General features: G+C 33.7%; 1 pseudogene; it reads right to left on the bottom strand.

The window, feature by feature from the left end:
• Positions 1-5,596: 5,596 nt before the first annotated feature.
• Positions 5,597-7,168, bottom strand: LOC137657425 (uncharacterized; annotated as a pseudogene).
• Between the last annotated feature and the right edge of the window lie 2,832 nt (positions 7,169-10,000).

The following is a 10,000-nucleotide window of genomic DNA, read 5'->3' as shown; positions in this document are numbered from 1 at the left end:
ATATAAAATGGTACCTACAAGAAAATTCTGTAAAGAAACTTGTGATAAACTGTGTTATTACCAGGATTGACTATTGCAACTCAATCTATTACAATTTTCCAAAAGTGCAACTCAAGAAATTTCAAAACATAATAAACAGAGGAGCAAGACTGATAAAAGGCATCCCACCTAGAGAAACGATTACCCCTTTACTAACTGATTTACACTGGCTGCCGATTAAAACGAGGATATAATTTAAAATATGTACAATATCCCACCAAGTTATGAGAACTGTGCGTCCAAAATACTTAAGAGAATTGTTACATATTGCGCAGCCAACAAATCGTGTCGACACGAGAATACTTACAGATGGTTTCAAACTGTTGGAACCTAGATATATGTCTAGTTTAGGCTCTAGAGCCTTTAAATATGCAGCCCCGAGACTATATAATAGGCTCCCACGAAACATTCGAATGATTGAAGACATTAAGGCTTTGAAGAGGAAACTGAAGACTTTCTTATTTCATGAGTCTTTTGACAGTGACAATTTAACAATAAATGAAGAATACGAGACATGAAACATTAATAACTCTAAACGAATAGGGTAAAATGACAGTGGAGGTCCTGTAGCGAGTGAGGTTCCCCTGCTGTATGGGACTGGAAAAGCAGCCATCAAAGTAAAGTAAGTAAAGTGTTTCTTTCGCCTCTCACCATCCAATACTGTGACTTGACCCTAACCAGTGGGAGGCCAAGGCATTATTAAGAGAACCCCTGGAAAAGGCCACCCTTTTTTTTTTTTAATCTGACTTAGATACCTTTGGATGTTTGGCCGACATAGAATAAGTTACACTCTGAACAAAGAATGCTATATATTACATTATTATCATTTCCAGAACTATTCTTAATCAACATATTTTTTAATGTACAATTATATTTAAACACTACCCCAATGTCTAGTTTTTTCCAAAGGGGTATAACATCTAAAAAGCAAACATGAAATGGCAAATAAAGCATATCATTATTAATGGTTTCCTTCCTCTCCAACTGGACACTATAAAATGTTTTCTTAGCCTTATTCATACATTCTTCTAAGAAATATTTGGGATACCAAAGATTTGTTTTATTTTTTTTTTCAATTTTAGTGAATTTGTCATCAATATACTCTGGGCTACAAATTCTAAATGCCCTAAGGAAACAACTGAATGACCGGACTAGAAATGTATATATGAAAAATTATGGGTAGCCTTTCTATATATGGAGAACTTGAATTTATCGGTTTCTCTAACTATTAAAATGTCTAAAAAGGGGATACGTTTATTTTCTTCATTTTCTATAGTAAATTTTATAGATAGTAAAAATGAATTAATGATTGAAACAAAACCCTCAAGATTAAAATTTTCTTCTAAAATACCTAGATCGTCAACATATCGATACCAACCAATTTGGGAAGACCACACTGAAGAAATTAATCTAGATCCAAAAAACTTCATATATATGTTGGATGAAAGTGGGGACAAAGGATTATCCATAGCCATACCAAAAACTTATCCATAGTAATATCCATTGAAAGTAAATTTACACTTTTTTAATGAACAGACACATGAGTTCAATAATAGAATGGGTTGATAAAGATAATTCATAAGCATCTAAAATACTCGACAGGAAATACAATAAGTCATCAACCGGCACCTTGGTAAACTACGAAGTCACATCAAAACTTATTAATCCATTTCTGGTCGTAAGGTTAACTTTTGAAATTTTTTGCAAAGATCAACAGATTTTTTTATATAAAAGATTGAAATAGATCCTAAGATAGTGGAAAGTAATTTGACTAAATATTTGGACAATTTATAGTTAATAGAACCTGTAGCATTGATAATTTGCCTGATTGGATTTCCTGTTCTATGGGTTTTGATTAAACAATATAAATAAGGGAAAGACGGACCAGTAGAGATAAAGGCAGCAATTAAGGATTTATCTTGTTTTATGATAGATTTTAAGTTTTTATTAAAATCTTCGATGACATTGTCTACGGGATTAACTCTTAGTTTTATATAAGTGGAAACATCTGATAAAAGTACATACATCTTTTCTAAATAAGGGGTTTTGTTCATAATAACTAATGCATTAGCTTTAACTGGTTTAGTAATATGCAATTCACAGTAATTTTTCAAGGATTTTAAGGCTGTTAAAAAAACGTTTAGGGAAATTGCAGGTGTTTGCATATCCCGTCACGGACTATATAAGCCCTTTAGCAATGTCGATGTTACACTGGGGAATATTCTTGGCTTTTTTCCAATTTTACAAAGGCAGAAGCAATATCTACACTATTAGGTTTTTTATTTACTGCCAATGATAAACCATATCCCAAAGCCTTTTTTACTTCACTTGATACAAGTTTATCAGAAAAATTTATAACACAATTATCTTGAAAATACTTGTTCCAATCACTTGCCTGTATTAGTCTATTCTATTTATTTACCAAATGAACCCTTAAAACTTGTAATTTCTCTCTAAGTCGGGAGTAGATAACGTTTAATAAGGGTGTTCTCCAGTCAAGAGGAACACCCCGCATAAAATCATGTTTAGCCTTCCATAACTTTTTGAATAGTTGTTGTCCTGTCCTTCTTGTAGTTTCCAGGTATTTCTTCAGGGAGAGAACACTGAAATCACTAAATGGGTGGTCGATCTCTTTTCTTAGTCGAGCTGGGAGTAACGTTTTAGGGATCATATGTTCCTCTAAACAACAATGCAAAAATTTTCGTTGGAGTCTAGTAGAGTTGGCTTTCACCAGGGAGTTTTGAAAGTCCTTTAAGAGATAAGATAGGAAAGGGAAAATGAGGCAAAAGTTACGCATGGGGTCCATGTGTAGAAATCACGAAAGGTGACACATGATGAATATAAAATGTATTATAGACACGAAATGGAAAATGAAAAGACTTGATTGGAGTTAGTACTTTCGTCCATTAGGGACATCAACAGACTCAACAATGAGAATACATATACAAAGACATTGTACTTATACAGGAGAAGGGGATCCAAAAGCTATCAGTTTCTAATAATTCCGGGAAGGTCAGATTTTACATAAAAGGATAATATTGGATTAATGGAAAACAGACCTGGGGTTATATTCAAATTTCTACCTTTAGTACAGGAGAAAAATAGTACATGTAAATGACTATATCCAAAGGAATATTGTTGAATCCTTTTAATCCAGAAGACTGTCTTAATTTGCCATAACGGCCTTAACTCCTCAGGGTCTTGGGTGTTAAGATCATCATCATCATCATCATCATTATCATATGTAATCTTCAAAAACAGGCCAGGTCATCAACAGTTGAACAATCCAAAAGAGAAGTCTAAATAAAATCAATTCCAGGCAAGGTCAGTAACTATAAATCAGCATTCAAAAATAGGTTCTCCAAGGGAATCCAAAGGAAAAATCTCTCCAAAGGAGGAAATACGGCCTGCAAAATAAAGAAGAAAAACCCTTACGAACAGTCCTACCTAACTAAACTATTGAACTATAATCAAAGATAAATAATAAACTTTCTATTATTCAGAATCACTCCTACCAAAGATAAATAAATTGTACTCATTGTCGAAATAAACAAAATACTTCCATGCTGGTAAAGAAATATAATAATAGTAGTCCAGCATTCATACAACTGCCTCTTGCTGCAGTCAAATCAAAATAAGCATTTGCACAAGACATGCACCACTGTCCTAACCTAGCTAAAAACACAAACAATCTCAGTTATACCAACAGTCTTTCTCACAACAAACAATCAATACACTAACTACCTCTCGCTCGCTGATACACACACACACACACTATCTCTCTCTCTCTCTCTCTCTCTCTCTCTCTCTCTCTCTCTCTCTCTCTCTCTCTCTCTCTCTCTCTCTCTCTGGATTTGGCAAACAACAAAAAGTAAATAAAAATAAAACAAAAATCAATCCTCCACATTCCTCCCCCCTTACTTTGCCGAATGCTTCTACATTTCCACACAACCACTTACATTATTTTTTCATTACCTCGTCACAGTTGGGAACGGGACCTCTACTCCAAGTAACTGGGCCTTCATACACTCTCTCATTGACTTCTTCCTATCACAATCATTTACTACATTAACACTATTCCTATCTAAATCCCTATTATCTAATATATCATGTACAATCCCATTTACCTTATTATCATCTCACTTATTTCTGTAAGCAATTCATCTATTTCATCAAAACCTTTTTCTACTTTGATAAAAGATTCATTCATACTACTTATCATTCTCCTATCTCTCATTCTCGCATTCCTCATACTTTCTTTTACATCATCTAGGGAAAAACCACACACACTATAGGTATCATTCATACTCAGCCTTGATTCATCTGCATTAATACATTTATCTTCTAAACTCACATGTACATTTACACCCTTGTCATACTTATTTCTATCCTCAATTTTACTTATAAAATTTCCCCTTTCTACATCCTTACTTATACATTAATTCTTTCTTTCAAACTTTCACAATCCCATTCGTCATCCTGCTTTATCTTACATGTCATAACATGTCTCAATTTGACATACCTTTCATCCTCTACATTGACCAACGTATACATACATCCCATGCAATCACCCTCTCATATACCCCATATTCTCTTCCTCCTTACAGTCGGCAACAAGCTCACATACACCTTCGGCTCCTACAAATTCAAAATACCATCATACACATGCACACTTGTTTTCACTAAATTACCTGCTTCCGAACCTTCCACTATGTATTCACAATTGTCACCATTGGCAATTCCCAGACTATTCAGCCACACAACTTTTACACTGACAACCTCACTCGCATCTCTTGACAATTTAAAACATTTTTTCGCTATTAATGGCACACCTTTCCATACCTTCGTACATACACTACCATCTTCATTCGAATAAAATTCCCCACCAAATTCACCCTTAACTTTCATCTTTATCATATTTACACTAGGATGTACGATCATACCACATTTTTTCAAGAATTTATAACATAACAAGACATCATATGTCATTCACTCCCTCAACCACATAAAAATCATTATTTTCCATCATCAGCCACCAAATCATAAAATTTTCACGTAACTTTCCCTACACAGACCCTTAAATTACCAATAACTTTTACTTCACCTTTACACCCCCTAAATTTACAAACGTCCCTTCCCTTATCGTACGCATTCCTAAACATTAAATTGACACCACAACCAGTATCAATCAGACCAACTAGCTCTCTATTCCATTGAAATTTACTTTTGTATTCATGCAGTCATAAGCTCTTTCACACATCACGTCTTCATGCATTAAACCTTCACGAACATGGATCGCATTCACTTCGCACACACTCGAGGACTCTTCCCAGCTAAACCCTCTTATACTCTAGTTTCCCGAACATCCTGGCTGACTTAATCTCTTTTTCCTATATACTCTAGCTACATGCCCATCTACACCATATTCAGTATACTTACCCCGTGGCTCCTTGCACATTCTGGCATAATGACCATCCTTACCACAATTACCATAAATCACATTCATACGATTACTACGACATCCACTCGCTATGTGCCCAGTCATACTACACCGATAACATTTTACCCCTTTCTCTTTCTTGCACTCGCTAATTCTATGCCCTACCTCACCACATCCAAAACAAGCACCTAGACCCCATCTACATTCATTCTTCTTATGACCTTCCTTTCCACACCTATAACACATTTCATCACGGACACGACTATTTGACATACCTCGATGCGCACTCACCCTCCTATCCCTATTATGCCAATTACTCTGCCTAAAACCACCATTTGCTTTCCCAGTTCCTCCGTTACTTGCCCTAACACTCCTATATATTACCTGATCAGCTATCCTCCTTGGCCCTCTCAAAATTGAATCCTTATAACTACCAAATTCTATTACACTTTCTGCCAATCCAGTTCTTACACTCACAGATTTACTTTCTTTCATGCACCTATCCAACTCATAGTCCTCAACTATCTCAAGTATATCATCCCATGTCAATCTCTCTTGCGTCCACTTCATTTTTTCGTTCCATTTCAAATTAATAAATTCACACACATTCTCAGGTACTGTAGCCAAAAACTTCCTTATTAACTCCTTATTCTCATCTATGCCTTCATCCCCATACTTTTTCCTAGCTAACGTCTCCAACCTACATACTTACATCAATATTACCTCTCCTACATTCATCTGTGATTCATCAAAATCACTCTTACGCTTATACCTAACACTCCCTTTCATATGTTTTACGTGTTCAATTATTCTTTTTTTCACACTTTCATAATCAACATCCTCTACACTCATTATCACACCATACATTGTCAACAAATACCCTGTCAAATATTCTCCTAACTACCTAGCCCAAACTCTCTTACTATCACCATACTTAGCCTGACAGAACCTTTCATACTCCCTAAAGAAGTCACACGCATCCCTAGTGCTATATTCATTAAACCTTTCACACCTCGGTACCTCTCTCACAACCACTGTCTTATAAACTTCAACTTCATTCTCACTACTATCTTCACTGCCCAATCCCTTCTTTTTTCCTTCTTCCTCATTCGAATATAACGATTCCAATTCAACAGTTATATTCCTATTCTTAATCATTCCCTTCCTACCCTTTTCCTTACTTACCACTTTCACCCATTCATGATCATCCTCACTCTCATCTTGACCTTTCTTCTTTTCCCTCCTCACATTACTTTTACCTTTCTTCTCATTCTTTCTATCACATATCTGTTCATCCTTATTATGCCTAATTCCCTTATCTTCAATCTCACTATCACTCCCTTCTCCATTATCACTTACCTTAGCCTTCTCTTCCACTATCACCCCATTACCCGAAGCAAAAACCACTCCTCCGACTGCATATTCACCCATGAATGTTTTCATCATTCCCATTACTTTCCCTATCATAGCTTCCATTCGTTCCTCATTCACACGCATCCTTATCTCAACGACCTCTTCCACTCTCTCTACGGTTCCCTTTAGCACTTTCATTTCCTTTCGCATCTCCTCATTCTCACAACTCAGCCTCGCATTCGCATGCAACAACTTCTCTTTCTCTATGGACAACTCCTCTTCTCGCTCTTTAACCAACCATAATACCTCCCTTAATATCTTTAAATGTTCTTCCATTATCCAGTCAAATCTAATTTCTTATCCTAATTCAGTCCTTTGCCAAAATAATATGGCGGGATGTCGCAGGAACAACCCCAACACTCTTGATCACACTAACTGATAAATGTGTCCTCTGCACAAACTTTCCCCTTACGTTATCAACTGGACTCTTGGGCAGAAGGGAAATAAAAACAAACTATAACCTTAACACTATATTTCTTAAAACTCAAACAATTCATAAAAAAAAAAATCCTAAATCAAATATACCCCTCAAAATCAATAAAACTTGAATTCAACATAACCCTAACTTCAAAACACACACAAAAAAACATATGTATTGTGTGTGTTCACTAACACTTGAGTAATCATTCACTAAGCCAACTGTCTTTATTGGCACAACACCACTATATGAAACCAGAAGAAAGTCTTAATATACCATAACAGCCTTAACTGCTCGGGGTCATGGGTGTCAAGATCATCATCATCATCATCATTATCATCATCATCATACATAATCTTAAAAAAAAAAAACAGGCCAGGTCATGAACGGTTGAGCAATCGAAAAGAGAAGTCTAAATACAATCAATTTCAGGCCAGGTCAGCAACTTTAAATCAGCATTCAAAAATAGGTTCTCCAAAGGAGTCCAAAGGAAAAATCTCTCCCAAGGAGGAATTACGGCCTGCAAAATAAAAAAGAAAAACACTTTCCGAACACTCCTAGCTAACTAAACTATCGCACTATAATCAAAGCTGAATAATAAACTTTCTATTATTCAGAATCACTCCTACCAAAGATAAATAAATTGTACTTACTGTCGAAATAAACAAAACACTTCCACGCTTGTAAAAAAAATATAACAAGAGCAGTCCAGCATTCACACAACTGCCTCTTGCTGCAGTCAAATCAAAATAAGCATTTGCCCAAGACTTGCACCACTGTCCTAACCTAGCTAAAAACATAAAGAAACAATCTCAATTATACCAACAGTCTTTCTCACCACAAACAATCGATACACTAAGTACTTTTCGCTTGCTGACACACACACTCACTCTCTCTCTCTCTCTCTCTCTCTCTCTCTCTCTCTCTCTCTCTCTCTCTCTCTCTCTCTCTCTCTCTCTCTCTCTCTCTGGATTTGTCAAACAACAAAAAATAAATAAATATAAAACAAAAATCAATCCTCCACAATACACGACTCATGTCTATACAGTAACACCAATCTTACTAAACTGATGTATAGCCAGATTGATATATGTAATTTCAGGCGATTTGATTCGAAAATTTTACTTAACTTAGTCATTGTCCCATTTGCCTTTATCAATCTTCCATCTTGCTCAAATTCTAAAGATCCTATGTTAGAGATCACAGTTTCTAAATATTTAAATGATTTCAACCCTTTAATCTTTTCTCTTTCCAATGATCTTTCATCTTCCCTTTCATAATCCGTTCTTATCCTCTCTGTCTTTATTCTACTTACCTAGAGCCCTACCTCATGTGATATTTCATGCATTCTGATAAGCAAGGTTCGCAAGTTCTGTAGTGTTCTGGCAATAATGAGAGTGTCATAAGCATGCTCTAGGTCGGCTAATTTCCTGTTACTAATCTACTCCAATCCTTCTCTACCAGCCCCAACTCTTCTATGCAATACAAAATCCATGATAATGATAAACAACGTAGGTGACAATGCATTCCCTTGGATTACTCCACTGTTCACAGGAAATTTAATTGATAGGACTCTATTAACATTAACTTTGCACTCGCTATGCTCCTGAACAGACATAATCAAATTTACATATTTATAAGAGGAACTTCTTAATATCATAGGAATCTTCACACACCAGCAAAGGCTTTTACATAGTGCACAAAAAAAGGCCATCAAAAGTGGATTTTTATATTCTACACATTGCTGTACCACTTATTTTTAAAAAGAAAATTTGATCAGTACAACTTCTACCCTTTCTAAATCCTGCTTGTCCATCTCTTAGCTTTTATCAATCTTTCTCTCTAGCGTCTTTATAATGAGCATACTACATATTTTTATGAGAACTGACCTATGTGTGATGCATCTGTAATTATTGCAATCAGTCAGATTTCCTTTTTTTTTGTCATTTTCACCAACAGTTCTGCCAGGTAAAAAAAAATTATCAATTTAGTATTCTGGGAGTCACTTTATTTTCGACCAATATAAGTTCTGCAGTTGCTCTATTGTATAGATTATATATATATATATATATATATATATATATATATATATATATATATATATATATATATATATCTATATATATATATATATATATATATAGATATATATATATATATATAGAAAGATATATATATATATATATATATATATATATATATATATATATATATATATATAAATATATATATATATATATGTATATATATATATATATATATATATATATATATATATATATATACGTATATATATATATATATATATATATATATATATATATATATATATATATATATATATATATATATATATATATATATATATGTATATATATAAATATATATATAGAAAGATATATATATATATATATATATATATATATATATATATATATATATATATATATGTATGTATATATATATATATATAAAGATATATATATATATATATATATATATATATATATATATGTATATATATATGTATATATATATATATATATATATATATATATATATATATATATATATATATATATATATATATATATATATATATATATATATAAGGAAACGCTACAGGTAAAGAAGATTTGGAACAGGGTGCCAACAGATGTATAGCCATACTTTAAAGGATGAGAATGGAA

The sequence above is a fragment of the Palaemon carinicauda genome, chromosome 18 (assembly GCF_036898095.1).
Source record: "Palaemon carinicauda isolate YSFRI2023 chromosome 18, ASM3689809v2, whole genome shotgun sequence".
NCBI classification, from domain to species: Eukaryota; Metazoa; Arthropoda; class Malacostraca; order Decapoda; family Palaemonidae; genus Palaemon; species Palaemon carinicauda.
Note: the sequence above shows the minus strand (reverse complement) of the source record. Positions and strands in the feature narration are given on the sequence as shown.